At 37.2% G+C, this 20,698-nt stretch overlaps 1 long non-coding RNA gene across 2 annotated transcripts in view; it reads left to right on the top strand.

The window, feature by feature from the left end:
• Nucleotides 1-20,698, top strand: part of LOC141577446 (uncharacterized) — a 38,103-nt gene that overhangs the window by 5,787 nt on the left and 11,618 nt on the right. The gene's annotated exons all lie outside the window — the stretch shown is intronic.

Below are 20,698 nucleotides of genomic sequence, written 5' to 3' on the forward strand. Positions count from 1 at the left end.
CTCTGTTAATGGTTAACAACCCAGGGATTCATTCCAGCTATTAGAGTAATGTTCTGTTTCCAGGGCCAGGTTGGCTAGCCATTGGGGGGGGGGGGGGACGACTGCGGGGGGGACTTTAGTTTGGGCATGAAATGGCTGTGGTTTTACCAAGGAGGCGATCCAGAACTGTAGGTTAACTGTAGGTTAACCATCTACTCCATGGTTTTCATTGCTGTATGTTCAGAAAACTGCATAGCTCCTGGCGCTGGGCTGAGATAAGCAGCCCCAAGCAGTGTACTGAAAGGACCTCATTGTTGGTAAACAGGCAGACAAGATTACGGATAAGCCGACAATGCTGAAAAGCTAGTCTGAAAGGTAAGGCAATGTTGAAAATGGGAAGTGAACACTGAAGCCAGAAGTCAGGATAGGGGACAGCAGACAGACGGAGGAAGCAGTTGAAGAATCCATTTGTGCAAAAGCTGAAGAAATAAAAGCCTCCAACAGCACAGGAGTTCTGGCAGTCACTTCTGTGGTGCCTGAGAAGTGACATGGGACTTAACGGCAGCTCCCTAAAGAAACTGTGCATTGCTGAAGAGGACAGCTGGGCAGGAAAAAAAGCTACCTGAAGCTGAAAGGAAACAAGATCAGAAAAAGTGGCCCCGGGAAGGGAGCTAAGACCCAGATGGTAATTCCTAGCAGAGACATGGCAGATCCTGTATGGTTTCAGATACACGTGCGCAGTGTCCTCCCCACCACTGCTCTCCCCTGCCCTTTGCAGGGAGCGACTGGAAAGAACACTCCCTTCTGCTCATTTTCAGCCAGTGCACTCAGACTTCACCATCCACACTCCACCAAGAAATTGTAAAGGTCACCAGTGACTTCCCAACTGAAAAATCCTAGAAACTTACTTACTTTAATCCTCGTTTCGCAACTTCATTTTCATCAAGCCTCTTCTCAAAAGTCTTCTCTCAAAAGAGAGGCCTTTCCTGCTTCCCCCTAATAAAATGGTGCTCATTGTCATACTGTCGCTTTTCCCCACATTTACTGTAGGCAATTCCAGATATAGAAAAGTCAGCAGAACAGCTTCAGCAGCTGCCTAATCCATGGGCAAACTTATTTCATCTAATTCCACATCTACTTTCCCCTCCTACACTATTTTGAAGTAATTCCCAGACATCGAATCTTTTCATCTATAAATGCTTCATCTGTATCTCTACCAAATTAAACAATTGTAATGCCATTATTACAACTGAAAACAAGATAATACATCTTGGTATATATGCAATGGAATATTATTCAGCCATGAGAAAAGAGGAAATCTTACCATTTGCAACTGCATGGATGGACCTTGAAAATGTCATGCTAAGTGAAATAAGTCAGAGAAAGACAAACACTGTATAATCTCACTTATGTGTGGAATCTAAGAGAGAAAGTGTGGAGAAGAGTGAGAGAGAAAGTGTGGAGAAGAGTGAGAGAGAAGAAACAAAACTCAGAGAGAGATCTGACTTGTGGTTACCAAAGGCACAGGGTGGCAGGAGAGTGAGTTGGAGGAAGGTGGTCAAAAGTACAAGTTTCCAGTTATAAAATAAATAAGTACTAGGGATGTAATGCACAATATGATGGCTGTAGCTAACACTGCCATGTGATATATAAGAAAGTCATTAAGAGAGTAACTCCTGAGATTTCTCGTCATAATGAGAATTTTTCTTCCTTTTTCCTTTTCTTCTGTTTTTTTTTTTTTTTCCTTTTATGGCATCTATATGAGAAGATGGATGTTAGCTGAACCTACTGTGGTAATTGCTTCACAATATATGTAACTCAAACCATCATATTGCATGCCTTAAACTCACACACTGATGTTTTGTCAATTATTTCTCAGTAAAACTGGAAAACATTTCATCTTTAATATAGGAAGTAGTGTTCAAATTGGCAATTTACTTATGAATATCATTTTCTTCCTAGTTTGATCAATATTTAAATAAGATATATAACTGATTTGTTGAGAAGTTTCTTAATTCTCTTGTAATCTGTAAATTCCTTCTTGGTCTCCCTCCCCTGCCTTTTACCCTGCAGTCTGTCTATTGAAGAAAGCTTGCTCATTTGTTCTAGATGGTTTTCCACTCTGGAACTTGCTGATGAGTTTGATTACTACATTCCTCTTGTCTTCCGTATTTCCTATGACGTGGCGGTTGGATCACACGAGGTTTTCTTCATGAAATGGCGTCGTAGGGGTTGTGTTCTTTCAACAGAAAGTATGCTGTCTGCTTTAGTGATGTAGGCAGAAATTGGTGGGTACCTCCTAGATCTATTAATGCACTAGGAGTTACAAAATGATAAATTCCAATTCTGTTGTTCTATCTTAATTTATTAACTGGAATATTACTATAAAGAGAAACTCCCCCTCATCAACTTTTTGGTTATTTAGCAATAGATTTCATATAGAAAAGACAGGATAAATGCTGGGTTGGCTTCCCTTTTTTTAAATTAAATTTCAGAATAACGAGTTCACTAGCATCCTGTAGCAGTTACCAGGTAGGGTTTTTATTTATCTCAGTTAGCTATTGTTGAGTGAAAAACTCACCCATTCTCCACCCCTACAAACTCAATAGCTTAAAACAATAAAGCACTTCTGCTTCAGGCCATGATGGAGAAACAAGGCCCAGATTACCCTTCTGCCTAAAATAATTCTTAAAAAATACAAAATACATTAAAAAAAACAATTTGTAAGATACTGGACATTAGACCACAAAGGATAGTTATGTCTGAGAGACAGGGAACAAGCAAGGTAAGCTCAGTGAGTGCCCCACTGTACTGACTTGAGGGAATTTAGAGGCTGTGTATGGGGAGGGAAAGCTGAGGCAGATCCCAGCACACTTCCTGAGTTGAGGAGATTCAACTACAATTTTAGTGAATCCAAAGAAGCTAGAGATCATGGGACACAGTACCAGAGAAGAGAGCTGTTCATAGGGAGAACTGTGGAGATAAGCAGAGGGACATCCTCAAGTGTCACTGAGTACTGATTAGCACATGCATGTGAGGAAACTACCTGCGACAGAAGAAGAACCAGCAGAAAAGATGAGCAGCAGCAGTGCTCAGCACTCACACAGGGCCACAGGGAGTGCCTGTCCTCACCAGCCAGAATGGAAAACCCATGACTCATAAAGCACTAGGAATAGTACATGGAAGGGCCTTATCTCACCAGTAGAGAGTACTTAGCACTGGACTAAGCACTGAGCTGGTCTCACCTAAGAATCTTAAATTCAAGAGTTGAAAAGTCAAATTATTTTCAGGTTACATAACTGTAACCCAGACAAAGCTCAAGAATTTTTATAAGAATGCAAAAAATATCCAGTACCCAACAAGGTAAAATTTATATTGTCTGATATCCAATAAAGTATTTTTAGGCATGGAAAGACTCAGGCGAATAAGACCCATTTTGATTAAGCCACTTAATCAAAACCCATCCAGAATAGACATACATGTTAGAATTAGCAAACAAGAATATCAAACAATTTATTATAACTGTATTTCATACATTCAGAAAGTTAAGAAGAGGCATGAAAGATATTAAAAAGACCCAAATCAAACTTTTATGATTAATGATTAAATGATTAAATGATTTAATGCATTAAAATTGCAATGTGTGAAATGAAACTGTTGAATGTGATTAATGGCAGATTAGAGATTTCAAAACTTAAAATTAGTAAAACTTGAAGATACAGCAATTTAAGAACTATTTAAAATAAATCAGAGAAGAAGTAATTTTTAAAAAGTGAACAAAGCTGTGAGCTGTGGCACAATTTAAGCATACTAATCTGCATGCACTTGTAGTCCCTGAAAACTATAAAGCCACAGATTCATAAGCTCAACAAACCCCAAGCACAAGAATCGTGAATAAAAATATCCCAAGGCACATCATAATCAAACTGCTTAAAACCAGAGTAATCTTAAAAGCAACTAGACAAAAAATACACAATATATACAGAGGGGAAAAAATTCAGATGACAGCAGATTTCCTGTCAGAAACAATGCAAGTAAGAAGACAATGGAAGTGCTGAAGAAAAAAGTGTCAATTCAATACTCAGGAAAAAATGTTTCAAAAATGAAGGTAAAATAAAGACATCTTCAGAAATACAAAAGCTGAAAGATCTCCAGTATATCCACACTATAAGAGATACTCAAGGAAATCCTTCAGTTAGAAGAAAAATGGTGGAAACATAATCTACAGGAAGGAATGAAGAACTCCAGAAATGGTAAATTCATTGGTAAATAAATGAGTGTTTCTTTATTATTTAAACCTTTTAAAAGATAATCGATTATTTAAACAAAAATAGTAACAATGTAGTATGGAGTTTATAACAGACAAAGTATGTAACAATAATGAAAAAAACAAAAAAACAAAAACAAACAACAACAACAAAAAAAACAACATGATGACCACAATAAGTCAAAGGTCAGGAGAGGAGAAAAAGAAGAATATACTATTGTGAGGTTCTCTTGCTATAAAGATAGGCTGATAAAGTAAAGGTGTATACTATAAAACCTAAAGCAGCCACTAAAATAACAAAACAATGTTATAGCTAATAAGGAAACAAAGGAAATAAAATTATATAAAATAAACCAAATGAAGGAAGAAAAAGAGCAGATCAGTAAAATGGAAAGACCAGATGAATAAAATAGAAAAAAAAAAAATCAAGATGATAGATTTAAATCTACCCATACTAATCACGTTAAATGCAAATTATCTAAATACCCCAATTAAAAGAAAGAACTGTCAATCAAGACCCAACTCTACACTGCTTACAAAAAAAAAAAAAAAAAAAAAAAAAAAAAAACAACCAACCACAGTTCAAATATAAAGATACAATTAGGCTAAAAATAAAAGAATGGAAAGAGATATATCATGCTATTAATAATTAAAGAAGGTTAGAATGGCTATATTAATATCATACAAAGAGTTCAGAACAAGGAGTTTTACCAGGGTAAAGAATGTCATTTTGCAATGATAAAATTGTCAATTTATCAAAAGGACAAAACATTCCTAAATGTTTAGTCACCTAATAGCAGAGCTTCAAAATACACGAAGCAAAAATGTATAGAACTGTAAGGAGAAGTAGGCAAGTCCACAAGTATATTTAGAGAGTTCAATACTGTTACCTTGATATTTGATGGAACAAGTACGTGGAAAATCAGTCATTGTTCTGAGTTCAGCAATCTATGGCCTGAGAGCTAAATCCATCCACTCCCTGTCCTACCAGTTTTTGTAACTAACATTTTTTAGGTTAAAGACTGGTTTTTTTCCCACTTGTATGTATTGTCTATGGCTTCTTTCACATTATGACAGATGATACCTGTTTTCATATTATAACAGAATGGTAGTATTTAGGGAGAAATTTATAGCACTAGGTGCCCATATGTTTTACAGAATAAAAATAAAAACCAACAATATCAAACTTTGTGAAACACCACTAAAGCACTACTTAGAAAGGTATAGCACTAAGTGTTAATATAAGAAAAGAAAAAAATATCTCAAATAAATTACTTTAAACTTCCACCTTAAGAGTTGCATAATTAGGGGAGAGGGTATAGCTCAGTGGTAGAGAACATGCTTAGCATGAACAAAGTCCTGGGTTCAATCCCCAGTACCTCCATTAAAATAAACAAATAAAAAACCTAATTACCCCCAACCCCCCCCAAAAAAAGATGTATTTTAAAAATTGCATAATTATGACAAAGACTCTGTGGCCTGCAAAGCCTAAAATGTTTATTATTTTTGTCTTTAAAGAAGAGTTTCTGATGCGTAACAGAGATTAGCTGAGCACAACCACTCTGACCTAATGGACATTTATAGACTGCTCCACTGAACAATAGCAGGAGACACATTCTTTTCAAGTGCACGTGGAACATTTACCAAGAAAGACCATATTCCAAGCCTCAAAATAAGCCTCAATTAATACAAAACTATTAAAGTCATATAATGTATGTTCTTTAATCACAGAGAAGTTAAATAAGGAAGATGGATACATCTGTCAAAACATCACAGTGATGGTTGTATGTGTGCACACATGTCACAACTTAACCACGTCATTGAGGGTAAATATGTGCTGTTTGCTGAATGTCTGTTATACTTCAATAAAACTGCTTTAAAAATAGGCATGAAAAATAAGCGGGGCAGTTCAGCTTCTCCAGGCTGATCTCTGCTGGTCAGCAGGTGGCTGGCTGGTATAGAGTGACCTCAGCTGAGAGACTTAATTCTGTGACATGTAAATCTCTCATTGGCCAGCCGGCTAGCCTGGACTTTTCCACAATGTGGAAGTGGGGTTGTGAACATGAGAGCACAGCTGTCTAAGAGAGCAAGCAGAAGCAGGTAGAGCTTCTTGGGGACTAGACTCAGAACTGACATGTGTCCTTTCTGCTGCATTCTGTTGGTCAAAGAGAGTTTCAGGGTCAATGCAGATTCAAGGGATGGGGAAAAATACTCTACCTCCTGAAGAGAGGAACTGCAGTCATGTTGTAAGGGGAAGAGATACAGGGAAGGAAATAATTGAGGCTGTTTTTACAGTCAATCTTACGATCATTAACTCACAGATTTAATCGTGTTTGATATATTTTAGTCAATCGCAGTTATTCTTACTGATAGTATTCAAATTGTCTGTATTAGGACGTGTTTGCTTGGAACCCCTGCCACAGTTTACTTGGAAACTCCTGCCACATCCTCTAAGACTGGAAACTACATTTCCCAGATTCCCTTTCCTGTGTGGTTTGGGGTCAGAGTTTGTCAATGACAGGAACTCAGGCAAAATTTGAAAGTTGGAAGTGGAAGCAGAAGTTGTTCTTCTCAGGAGTTTGCCACACCCAAATTAATTCACTTCACAGACCTGTCTCACTTTGAAGTCATTGTAGGTAGATTGACAGCTTCTCAGAGTCTTCTGGAAGGCTTGCTTTTCAAACTGATCTGAGCTTCATGCTGAAGACATTAGTGTTGTGAGCCTTTGGCTGCTTTCTCAGCCTTTCCACATTTGTGTAAATACAAATTCTCTTAGCAAACCCTTTTATTCCCATAACAATTGTGGCTCTTCTCTTACTTGAATATAGGCTGATAAGGAGTTTCTTCAAGTCGGCTTCTGAGTCCTTTTGACATAACATTGTGTAGTCTTTAATAATTCTTACTTTCTGGTGCAAGGAGAGATTCGAAGGTTATCTTGTACAACTATTCCTGCCCAAGATCTGGAATCAGCTGGAATCAGGAGGGTTCTTCAGGCACCTCCTATTTTTTTTTTTTTTTTTTTTTTTGAGTTACTTGAAATAGTTCCTCTCTGGGTACATGGTTTATTAATAGTCACTCCTTTCACTGCTCACTATCTGACATTAAATCGTATAAATATTTGTTCATTGTGTGTCTCCTTTAAAATATGTCTGATGAGAGCAGAGACTGCTTTGTTTACCACTCTAACCCTGGTACATCTTCAGCTGCTAAAATGCTTTATTTTTCTCACTCATATCAAAGGATTTCTTACAAGTTCTATTTTACTATTAATAGCTTGAGCCCCTTTAATGTAGAATTAACTCCAGCACAAGAAATTCAAGAGTTTATATTTTTACCTTGTTTGTTTATAAAATACATCCCACAGATTTCTGATGTCTTTTTTAAAGGCTATATGTAATGGAGAAAATGTTGGCAAGATAAGTAAGTTTAAACCTTTTATGTTAAAATTACTACATGATGTGACAAGTTGGTTGCTGTTTTTCTGTCTTTATTATATTGAAATTAAATTTAACATTTCCAATTTCAAAAAAAAAATTCTGAAAGAGTGCCTGAGATATTCTGGGCATTTTTCTTCTAGGGATAAGCCTTGGAATACATACAGTAAGAATCCACTACACTGGGGCTCAAGTACATGTGGCTTTGAGCAAAAAAATTGCTGCAATGCAGCTGTCATGTGACACCTAGTAGCTCTGTGGTTTTTGTGGACACAAAAAATAAACAGTGAACTCAGAAAAGTACCACCACAGTAGTCTATTTTATATAAGTACACTGGCACCAAACATTTGATGCTACTACAGAGCAAAGAAGTCAGTATGCAGATTAATACATGGTAAAAATTGAAATGTAAATAATCATAATCAGACCACTAGACCACTACAAACCACATGGTTTTCATAAAATGTCTCCAATTTACTTATTGACAGGCTAAAATACCTGTAACTGGAGAAAGTCTTTAGACTAGAGAAATATAATCTTTCTACTATAAACTCCAGTAATTTGAATTGATTGAGATAGAGGAGTAGCTATAAATTTTTTTGGTGTTTTAATGAATTCTGTGTTTAACAAAAATTATTTGGCATCTCAACAGTTGCACTAAGAGCATAGCTAAAGGGGTCCTTTATGTTTACCAATCAATATGCTTTAATATAAAAATAAACATGGAAATTGCATTTGTAGAAAGGGTTTCCAAAATTCATCAGCTCTTTGAAAACAATTCTTATTGTTATATTTTCAGTCTTCTTTATAACTTTCTTGTACAGTTTACAAAGATACTGTGAGTTATTGGCATCTGAATTCTTTAGTCTTAGTGTTTTGTAAAGTAGCAACACATTGAAGATGGAAAATGTTAATTCTAAATGAGTCAGAAACCACTCACAGATTTCTTAAAGCCAAAAAAGTAAACAGAAATGACCAAATCCGTACTGCCAAACCAATTTCCAAGCTGAGATCTACTGTGATCTACAAAAATGAGTCTGTCTGGTAAATTACAAATGGGTTAAAGGGATAATTATCCTATATTCACTAGTTTGTTGTATTTTTTAGATTCCCATTTGAATTCTTTTTATACTATAAATATGAAATACATTATATATCAAGCCAGGGAAAACTATAATAAAAAGAATTTATTGCTCTATAATAAAAATGTATCTATTTTTGATAGCTCAAAATCCATTTCACTGCAAGGCTCCGTGGGACAAGGAGTAGGAAGGCAGAGCATGCTGGGTAACAGTGGTACATTTCCCGTGGCAGCATATGGAAAGTGATCAGATGGCAAGTCTTCTGGGCTGAGCTTTCTACTTAAATAAATACCACACAGGCACATTCACTTTGTCCTGTCTGTGTCATCCCAGAAGCAGACACTAGGGTGGAGTTAGAAATGCAAGAGCTACAGTGAAGGTAACACCTGAGCAAGATCAAGAGCAAAGAGCAAAAGTCGTCAGAGGGAGTCTGCAATCTAGAGCACACACCCGCCACCTGTGAAGGTGAAAGGGGAAGGCCCAGAGCCTGGGGAGGAAGAGCTGCAGACGCCACAGCAGCTCTGAGAAGGTCTCGGTCAGCTCAGCGGGGCGCACCGGTGCAAAGGCTGCCCACAGAGTTTCCAATCGGGAGGACCTTGCTGTGCTGAAGTACCCTGCTGTGCCTGGTCTCTCCAGGGCGCTGCTTGAAGACGGCTGAGCCTGGATTTGAACCCTGAGGTGTATCCTAAAGGCTCCGCAGCTGGAGGCTGTCAGCTCACTGTCCATCTCTTGGCAGCTTTTCTCTTGAGCAATCTAAGCTGACCCCTTCATGGCTGCCACATTTCCCATTCAAATACGGCGATCCATTTCTCTTTAATGGTAGGAGAGGTTGTTTGGGGCAGGGGAGGAATGCGTGAAGTTGTTTGTTTTTATTGAAGTATACTTGATGTACAATATTATATAAGTTACAGGTGTACAAGATAGTGATTCACAATTTCTAAAGGGTATAGTCCATTTATGGTTATTCCAAAATACTGGCTGTATTTCCTGTATTGTACAATATGTCCTTATGGCTTATTTTACACATATTTGTTTGTACTTCTTAATCCCCTACCTCTACATTGCCCCTCTCTTTTTCTCTCTCCCCACTGGTAACCACTAGTTTGTTCTCTGTGAATCTGTTTCTGTTTTGTTATATACACTAGTTCATTGTATTTTTTAGATTTCGCATATAAGTGATATCATACAGTATTTGTCTTTTTCTGTCTGAATTATTTCACTTAGCACAATGCCCTCTAAGTCCATCCATATTGTTGCAAATAGCAAAATTTCATTCTTTTTTATGGCTAAGTATTATATCACATCTTCTTTATCCATTTATCTGTTGATGGACACTTAGGTTGCTTCCATATCTTGGCAATTATAAATAACGCTGCTATGAACATTAGGATGCATGTTATGCATGTATCTTTTTGAATCAGTGTTTTTGGGCTGTTTTGGACATATCCACAGGGGTGAAATTGCTGGGTCATATGGTAGTGCTATTTTTATTTTTTGAGAAACCTTCATACTGTTTTCCACAGTGGCTGTACCAATTTACATTCCCACCAACAGTGTATTTTCTCCACATCCTTGCCAATATTTATTTATGTTCTTTTTGATGATAGCCTTTCTGACAGGTGTGAGATGATAACTCATTGTGGTTTTGATTTGCATTTCCCTGATAATTAGCAACGTTGAGCATCTTTTCATGTGCCTGTTGGCCATCTGCATGTCCTCTTTGGAAAACTGTCTATTCAGGTCTTCTGCTCATTTTTTAATCAGTTTTTTTTTTTTTGATGTTAAGTTGTGAGCTGTTTACAAATGTTGGATATTAACCCCTTATCATATCACTTGCAAATATTTTCTCCTAGTCCGTAGGTTGTCTTTTCGTTTTGTCAGTGGTTTCCTTTACTGTGCAAAAGTTTTTAGGTTTAATTAGATCTCATTTGTTTATTTTTGGTCTTGTTTCCTTTGCTTTAGAGGACAGATCAAAAAATATGTTGCTGTGATTTATGTCAAAGAGTGTTCTATCTATGTTTTCCTCTAGGAGTTTCATAGTATCTGGCCTTACATTTAGGTCTTTAATCCATTTTGAGTCTATTTTTGTATATAATACTAGACAGTGTTCTAGTTAAATTCTTTTACATGTGGCTGTCCAGATTTCCCAGCACCACTTACTGAAGAGGCTGTCTTTTCTCCATTGTATATTCTTGCCTTCTTTGTCATAGATTAATTTGCCGTAAGTGTGTGGGTTTATTTCTGGGCTCTCTAATCTGTTCCACTGAAGGATAGATCATTTTTAAATGCCAAATATTGTATGTATATGTTAACAATATAGTATATGGATGATTTGCTCTTTCATTTATTGTAAAAAATAAAATGTGTACAAGGAAAAAATACTCTAAAAGGTTTCAGAGAGATGCACCAAGACATCTACAATAGAACAAGAATTAAAATGACATCAGGCTTCTCAACAGCAACAGCAGAGGCAAGGGGACCACAGAGCATGCATCTGAAAGTGCTCAAGGAACTCTGAATTAGAATTTTATATCTAGGTGATCATTTAGATGTGAGGGTAAGGTGAAGACGCTCTAAAGAATACAAGTCTCAGAAGTTTTATCACACAAACACTTTTGGAAGAAACATTCCAGAAAGAACAGAAATGAACAATTAATAACATTTACTGTTGTTTATATGATCACTACCAAAAAAATAAAGAAGAAACATTATAAAAAAAAGATGCATCAGTAAGGATTCTGAGATAAACAAGTGGTAATGTTACCATGGTTAGAAAGACTGGTGGGAGTTGAGAGAGGGCTAAGATACTGATCCTCTCTAAAGGGAACATATCAAAATCATTTTAGGCTGGATTTTCCCAGAATCAGACCCTGAGCCAAGGGTTTGAGTACAAATATTTTATTTTGATGCTGACTACAAATAGCACCAATAAGGAAAAGCAGAAGTGAGACAGGGAGAGGAAGAAAGTCAGGACAGGACATATTAAGGAACAGGTTATCACTTTGGACAATGAGGCTAAATCCCACTGGGCCCTTCTGGGAGCCATAAAGCAGGCCTCAGACTTGTCCCATTCACAAAGCAGAAAAGCTGGGTGTTTGCCCACCAGCTCCAGCCCCTCACTGGCTAAGGGCAGTTTCCGCAGTCATTAGCTCCCTGGACATTCCAGTCGTCCCCATGTATGGCCAAGCACCCTCCTGAGATCCAAGACACTCTCTAGCTAAGGGTCACAGCGCTTGGAAGAAGAAGCTATTAGTCTGTATGGGAAACATAATTACACAGGGGATGTGGGTTGGACGCCAACGGCCTGCAGTAACCTACCCTTTGCACTGCACACTTTCCCCACTGTCTAGTCACTACTCTTCAATTTAGTGGCCGGTCAAAATTTTAAAATGAAATGAAATGAAATACTAACAACAGAAAGCTGATGGGACAGCCTGCAGTCCCTGCTGCCGCCATCAGTCCCGGGCCTGTATCTGCCATGCAGCGGCCCACGTCTGCGGCAGCCACTGTTTGGTGCGCCCCTCTGGGCTAGCGTTCCCACTAGGCCAGGTTGCTTCACTTCAGTGAAACTCAGACCTTCATCCCTATCCCTTTTTACTGTTTTCTAACCAATCTATGGTTGTTGCAATTGACTTTTCACTGTCATAGTTAGAGATGGAATCACCAAGAAGAACTCAGTGAATCCCCTAAGTTCCAGACATACTTCTTTTTGCCCCCATTACACAGTGGTAACTCTATCTTTTCATGGTAAAAAGTCAATTACACCCTCCTATGTAGTAACTCTTATTTGCTTCCTGGCCTATTGGCTTGAGGAGCCAAAAATGAACAGGTGGCAGCCACAGCCTCAGATTCAGTAGAACCTTACTGGTCCCCTGTAATCCTGCATAACCCAAGCTTTGCCAATAAAAGTACAAACATCCAGAGTGGCTGTGATGATAAGAATGACTCCTATTTCTATCCTTTAATTCCTAAACCCATGTGTCCTGGCTGTCAGTCACAGCACATATAATGACCATTGGTTCAAAATATATATCATATCCTGTGCCACAGAGTGTCATCCACAAGCTGATGCCTCGGTTTGTACCTGTGAAGAGGCTATTTCAACGTTCTATCAGACTGGTAGATTCTGGTGATGTGGTGTATGGTGGGACTGGTTGGTTCTGGTCATCTGCGTGTTGTTATGCTTCCTTAGCTGTGATGAGGTCCAGTGCAGCCAATTTGCCACATAGTTGTTGACTGATCTCCTTGAGGGCAGTACCATTTTAGGGCCCAGCATCCGTCTCTGCTCCTGGCAGACCTGATATTCAGCTGTAGCAGCAGTTGGATTAGCATTAGTAAAAGGAAGCGATGCAATTAAATCCACAGATAGCCTCCATCTCCACCCCGATGACTACTCTTCATAGGCTCACCGTGAGCACTGGCACAGCTGGGGACAGAGGCGAGGTAACCTCCCTGCACGAGTTATTCTGTACACTTGGTTTTCGCTTCCTCATCTTCATTTTCTGCTCCTTCTAAAGATGTATCCACCTGCCTCTTCCTCAGTCTTCCTTCATCTGTTATCTTTCAGTCTTGGTTCATCCAGTCTCCTGACCCACCAGCCAAGCCACATGGCACTTCTCACGATCTTATAGTCTTTTTTCAGGCTACTCTTCTGTCCCCACAACGGTGATGACCTGGTGTGCTGCTCAAAGCTCTGCCCTCTGGGAGGATTTCCTTTCATCATTGTCTCTCAGGACCACACTTGAATAGGTCCATAATATAGCAGTGGTTTCTGTTCACTCCACCCCCAACATGTTATATCAATTTATCTGTAGAACTAGGCATAAAAGCATATCTTTAAAAACACATGCACACACATAGACCATGTTTTAGAGACTTTAAATAGCATACTATTAATGACCTTTGATTAAATAGAAAAAAAGGGGGAACTTACAAAATACTTAGAACTAAAAGACAATGTATGATATATCAAGTGTAAGGAACATTCCTAAAGCAACATGCGATGGAAACATAGTCTTGAATGCATTTATTAGAAAACCAGAATAATTAAAAACAAATGAACTAGGAGTGCAACTCAAGAAGGTAGAGAAAGAACAACAGAGTAAAGCTGGTAGGGGGAAAAGGAGAAGGAAATAAAGATAGAGGCAGAATCAATAAAATAGAGAATGACAAAAAAAAAAAACTAAGGTGAAAAGAAAAGTTCAACAAAACCAAGAACTGGTTCTCTGGAAAGACAAATACGATAGACAAGTAAATAATGCATGTAACCTTTGACTCAGAAACCCCACTCCTGGTCATTTGCCCAGGGGCAATCTCGCACAGGCCCATAAAGAAACAGATACAAGAGAGTTTACCTCAGCACCATTTGTGAAGTGGGCATCCGCAGGCACCTTAGTTGTCCATCACTGAGATAACGGATAGATGAAATGTGATGATGCTTATTATAGTATTCTATGAAATAGTCAGAAAGAACGAACTAGATGTAATCAAAGCCACGTGGATAGATCTTGAAAGCACGCTAAGTGAAAAATACAGAGAGCAGTATCATTTGTGTAAATTAAAAACACATGCATACAAAAGAAACGCTGTGTGTTTTAGAGATACAGAAACTTTCTAGGACATAAAATACATCAGCATATACCCTGGGAGGAGGGGTGCAGATATGAGTTGGAATAGGATCTGAAGAGGAACTAGAGTAAAGTTAAATAAGACAAAACCAAACCAGAGAAGGGTTATGCCAATAATGACAGTGTACCAGGAACCAAAAAATGGGAATGGCAACTATTTGCCCCTGAGGTTTAAAAAAAAGATTGTATGTCACTGTTAACTCCTAATTACATGACACGAAAGTTGTATTTTATATAATGTAGGGATTACATTCTTTAATAGAACCAGGTAAATAGATAACCTCTCTTTGAAAGATTTTGAGATTTGATTTCGGATTCAGGCTTTCCTTGGGCTTTATGATACTTTTGTATGAGCAAAATTTGGTGATAATATTCTCAGTTCCTAAGGAATTCAAATGTTTATCCAACTTAAAACTTCATGGAATATTGTCATTAAGGATGAGTTAATTAAAATAATAACATTCAGTGAAAAAGTGTCAAAAGTATGATTCATAAATAGATTATTCAGAAAATGTCTTCTACTTAAAGATATCTAAAGAAAATATATTTCTTCCTGTGTATCAGATGTTCCAGGCAGAAATTCCTAGATTTGTGAATCCTTTTTTTTTTTAATTGAAGTATGGTCAGTTTACAATGTTGTGTCAATTTCTGGTTTACAGCAAAATACTTTAGTCATATAGCAACATGCATATTTTGTTTTCATAGTCTTTTTTATCATAAGTTACTACAAGAAATTGAATATAGTTCCCTGTGCTATACAGTAGGACCTTGTTGTTTATCTATTTTATATATAGTAGTGTGTATCTGCAAATCTCAAACTTTCAATTTATCCCTATCCATCCCCTTACCCCTTTGGTAACCATAAGTTTGTTTTCTATGTCTGTGAGTCTGTTTCTATTTTGTAAATAATTTCAGTTCTTAACATTTATTCACATAATTTAAGAGGAGACATTCTTCTAGTAAACATCAAAATAAAAATCTAAAAATAGATACTCAGCAGAATAAAATATTCCCTACATAAGGTCAGGATCAATGTTACTATTATACATTTTGTAAAGTTTTTGTATCTAAATAGGAAATTTGGAAATCGTGGAAAAATATATGGTTAACCAAGTATCAAAATATCCTTGAAAAAATGAATTGTACCATCTGATCCTAAAATCCTAATTTTAGATCTACATTTTTAATGCTTCAATTCCTTTTTTTAACCTTGAAATATTTTAATGATTTTTAAAGTCAATGTACCCTAAGACATTTTTAGGGCAGATCTCAATATTAATTTACTTACGTTATAAAGTATATATATCATACTTTTTAAAGTATACTTTTTCTAACTATAGATATCTTTGACAGAGATACTAAGTTATCTCTGTTTTGGACACTTTCAAAACATAACAATCAAATTCATATATTTTCCGTTGTTTTGAATACTGATGATAGGTTTGTCCTAAGCCAGACACAGTTTTGTACAAAAACAGACACATTTAAGTTGGGTAATGGATTTTGGAGTGGAGATAGAATAAAATTTTCATTTAGGCAAAAATAGTTTTCCCAAAGAAATCTTGGCTCCAGGATCACTGGGTATTAAGGCTGGAGGGAGTCTTAAGATAGTTAATGAAAACTAATTGCTAAAATAATCACTTGTGTTAAAAAATAAAATTTACATAATTTAGTATGTATACTGGAAATATAGCTGGTACTCAGTTAATACTTTTGAATGAGTGAAGTGCCAACATATATTATCACAACATATCATTGCCTTTTAAATACCCTTCATCGAATGAACTCTTTTGTCTGGAGAAATAACAGGAAGGCTTAGGAGGCAGGAGATGGACCTGGAGGATGGCGTGGATGCAGCTAGTGAGTTTTGCGTATGCTTTTTTATTTTTCCTCCTAATGCTCTCCATGTTGCCTGAAACAGACCCCTGGCTGAATATGTATCAGGAGGTGTTGTACATCTTTAGGGGAGAGATCAGGTGGCTTTTAGAGCTGCTGTACATCAGATTCAATATACATATGTACACATTCATGTCGGTAGGTGAGCTACGAAGAATTTATTTCCATTAGTTTCACTTTCAGTTTCTCATGGCCTAATGGTCCAGTTTGACAATGAGTTTTGTACTACTGACACCAACTGTTCAAGTTTACCTTCTTTTAAATCTCTTTAACAAAAATAGCATATACCAACCCTTTTACAAAATGCCATCCAAAAGGCTCATTCTGCCTGTTTAATTCACTTGGGGTTTTGTTGCTCAGATTTTATTCAAGAATATTTTTCTTGCTCTCAACTTCTTCTCTGACTGTGATTTTGAGAACGTGATTTGTGTCCTGCTTCACTCTGTGCTTGCAGATAATCTCTCCTGCTGAGTTTCACACTGTATCTTAATAACTTAACTGTTTTTTTGTTTTCTGTTCTTAAAGCTGCCATGATGTGTAAATGAGCCCTTATAATTCCTCAGATGTCAGCTGTCCAATTTTACATACTTGATTTAATTTATAAATTCCTTCTTGATCTCTGGGCTTCTCAAAGCCAGAAGGTGTGACTTACCTATCTTTGTATCTCAAGCGTATAGATCAGAGCCTGAAAGATGGGAGGCATTCAGGAATTGTTGAGGTGAATAGAAAAAGAGATAGATTTGGGACTGGAATCTGGGAGAAGCTGTTTCTAATATCAATTCATTCCTTACTATTATGTCATATTATATGGCCAGGTTATTTTATGGAAGACGCTTTATAGTATATACTTGCTACCAACCATAGTATATACTATGATACCAACATATACTTGCATACAACAGAGAAGTATTTATTATCCTCATTTTATTAAAAAAAAATAAAAAGCAAATCTGGTGTTCAGAGAGTTTGAGTAATTTGCCTGAGGTGAACAGGATTAGTGAAGTAGTAAAAAAAAAAAAAAATTATCTTTCAAAAGTCTTGGCTCTTCTATCTAAATCCAGCTGGTAGAGACTGTCTCCCAATCCCAACATGGTGTCAACCATGGAAGGCAGAAATATTTGGGGAAAAATTGCCAGTTTAGAATAAGGGATTGTTGGATTTTACCTAATGGAGGTTGGATTACCTTTCTACAGACATAAAGGAATTCTAGTCCTTTCATTGCCAGGTAGCCACTCAAGAATATAAAGGAAAATAAGCAAAAAGATGAATGGAAGTAATACAATTCTCTGTCTAGATGTAATACTCAAGAAGTCATCCAATAGGATTCAAGATTAGAAGGTCTGATTTCATAAACTGTCTCCCCAGGATACCACAAACCAAATAAGATTTCAAGGAAAGAAGACTTATGTCAAGAATGTTTTATCATATTGTTTCAGTTACCTATTGCTGCTTAATAACTTACCCCAAGATTTAGGAGTGTCAAACAACAGTTTTGATCTACATCACAGTTTTACAGTTAAAGAAATTGAACAGGATTTAGCCGAGAGACTCTTCTCCTCCATATGGGATTGATAGGGATCCTCAAGTTACATAAACTGATGACTGGGATGGTCTGGGAGGTCCAAGACCTTTTGCTCACGTGACTGTTTCTGTGGCAGGATAGTCTGGAAGACTGAGTTCAGCTGGAACTGTTGACCAGAGCACCAACATGTGACCTTTATAGCATGATAGTTGTAAGGTAGTTGGATTTCTTACAGGACAGTGCAAGGCTCCTAGAAAAAGTTTTTAAAGAAACAGGAAGTAGAAGCTGCCAGTTTCTTACAGTCAGGTCCTGGAAACTGGCACAGTGTTGTTTTTGCCATAATCTAATGGTCAAAGCAGGCCTAGAGCCACGAGGATTTAAGGAGAGGGGACACAGACCTTTACTCCTGGATAGGAGGAATGGCAAAGAATGTGGAGCCATTTTAAATCCCCCAAACAGCGCAATAAACATTCAGCAATTCTTGCTTATAAATGTATCCTTCAATATATTTTTTTCAGTACCCAAAAGAAAGGAATCTTTTTGTTCCTCCCTATTCTCAGATTAAGTACTGCCACAGGTGTATTACCCTGTACCTCAGCTTATGGCGACTGATACTTTAACCACCATTTCTGAAGTCTACACTGAGATATTTTTACATTTATGCCCAAGTTGTTTATATCTGAATATGAATGAAAAGTTAAGGCCGAAATTTCATAATGCTTGCTGTTGTCCCCACTCTTTCCATCTTGGCCTCCAACTGTTGCAAATACTTCCAGACACTTTGTGCTTCTCAAGCAGATTGAGCGTGCTACCATGAGCAGCCCCTCGGTGTGCACAGGCATTTTCTCATTATCATCAAATGATAGAATGTAAACCCAGAATGTATTTTGGGAACCCCATAGACCAAACTTGACATTTCACAGAAGTAAAATCTAAAGCTCAGAGAAGTCTGGATGAACTCATCCAAATCATGCAAATAATATATAGGCAAGCCAGAATCAACGCTGAGGGCTCACGGATCCTCTGCAGTTGTACAGATGGCATGTGTATCTTTTGTGCTGGTGTTTTTTTCAAGTGGAATTTTATTAGAAAACTAAAAAAGAAAAAGTATTTTTTAAAATGCCAAATTAACCAAATCCAGAATACCAAACCATAGAAATGATGTAGTTTCCTGAAGGCAGGTTTAAAAAAAGAAAACTTAACCCAATATTGACATCAGTCAGTAGCTGGCTTATGGCTAGGTCTAGATGGTATTCATGCCTCTCTCTCTCTCTCTCTCTCTCTCTCTCTTTTAAAACTTATTTTGCCTTCCTCAGCCTGTCACCTTCCCCTTCTTCAAAGGCATCTTTCCAGTCCTTTCTTCTTCCTTTGGTTACCCAGTTAGATCCTTCCTGTCTTTGAGATAGTTCTGGTCACTTTATCCTGATGGGGCCACTAACTCTTAACTGTTTATGACATAACTTCTTGTAGAAAATAGAATGCATTTTCCTTACATAGGAATGTACTCACGTATTTGTCCCTATCTCAGACATCCAGTAGAAAATTTTTCTCTCTTAAAGGACCTATAAAAGGCAAATCAACTTCAGATTCCATCTTAATCTATTGGCAAACATAGTTTTCCCTGAACTTCCTCAGGCTGCTTGCCTGGTATTGAGGATACAGATGATAAATAGCACTTAAGTGGATAAAATTATAACACCAAGGTTAATAACTAATGCATGTATTCATTTAATTGATTTTATAAATAACTAAGAGAAATTCAGTCATTATATAAAAAAAATCTCACTCCATGGAAATAATAAATCTCATTCAGTCAAGGTGACAGCTAACTCTCTCCAACCACAGAAGCCAAGTTAAAAAAAAAAATTTACAGTACTTTTCCTGTAGGCTGGTCTCATCGTTGAAGGTATAACATTGACTTTATGTGACCCCTACCAGCAAGCTCTAACTGTTGTAACACTAAAAGTGTAGACAAAATTCTTTAAGTAAATTAATAAACATACTCTTCCACTTTGCTAGGGCTGCTGAGTACCATCCACATGCTGGTGTGTTGCAGTAGCAGCTGAGTAAAGAGGGAAGATGCCAAAATATTATCAGTGATTCCTGAATTTTCAGAGTATCAAGCAGACGGTGAAACAATTGACACTTTCTATACAAATCCTCAGGATTTGAATTCTAAATTAATATGACCACCCTACCTTGGGCCCGTCTCACACAGAAAAGCTGCACATACATAACAGAATCTCTCCGTAATGGATTTGATGGTCTCCCATTTCCCTAGAGTCAGTTGTTTGCTCCAAGGACATTTCCAGATTAGGAAGTATCAGTATGCATATACCAGAAAATAAAAATCCCTGAGACTCTGCTACCCGAAGATAAATGTAAACACCTAAGGATGGATTTATTTGTAAGTTATTTTTTCATTTAATATAAAAATGTAATGTGAAGATGTTTTTCATGTCTATATCCTCTTCTACAGCATCTTTTTCTAAAAGCTGTGTAGCAGTCTTCCCTGTGGCTGGTTTATAAAAAATGTACTAATTATTGGCCATGTAAATTAATTATAATTCTGTACCAGTAGTAACAACGCTGTGTGAGTATCCTCGAAGCACATTTGTTGCATACATTCATGGCTGCTGCTTCATGACAGAATCAAAGAATTTGAATCTCTGGGCCAAAAGTGTGCACATTTTAAGGCACTTACTGCATATTCCCAAATTGTAACCAGGATCTACCCATTTTTATTCTCTTAGCATTGTATGAGATAATCCATTTTTCTCATACACTAACATTAAAAAATAATAGTCATCTTTACTAGTCAAAAATAACCTCTCACTAATATTTCCATTTTCATTTATTTGACTGGAGTGAATTTATTCTACTATACTGG

Source organism: Camelus bactrianus, chromosome 1 (genome assembly GCF_048773025.1).
Source record: "Camelus bactrianus isolate YW-2024 breed Bactrian camel chromosome 1, ASM4877302v1, whole genome shotgun sequence".
Taxonomy (NCBI): domain Eukaryota; kingdom Metazoa; phylum Chordata; class Mammalia; order Artiodactyla; family Camelidae; genus Camelus; species Camelus bactrianus.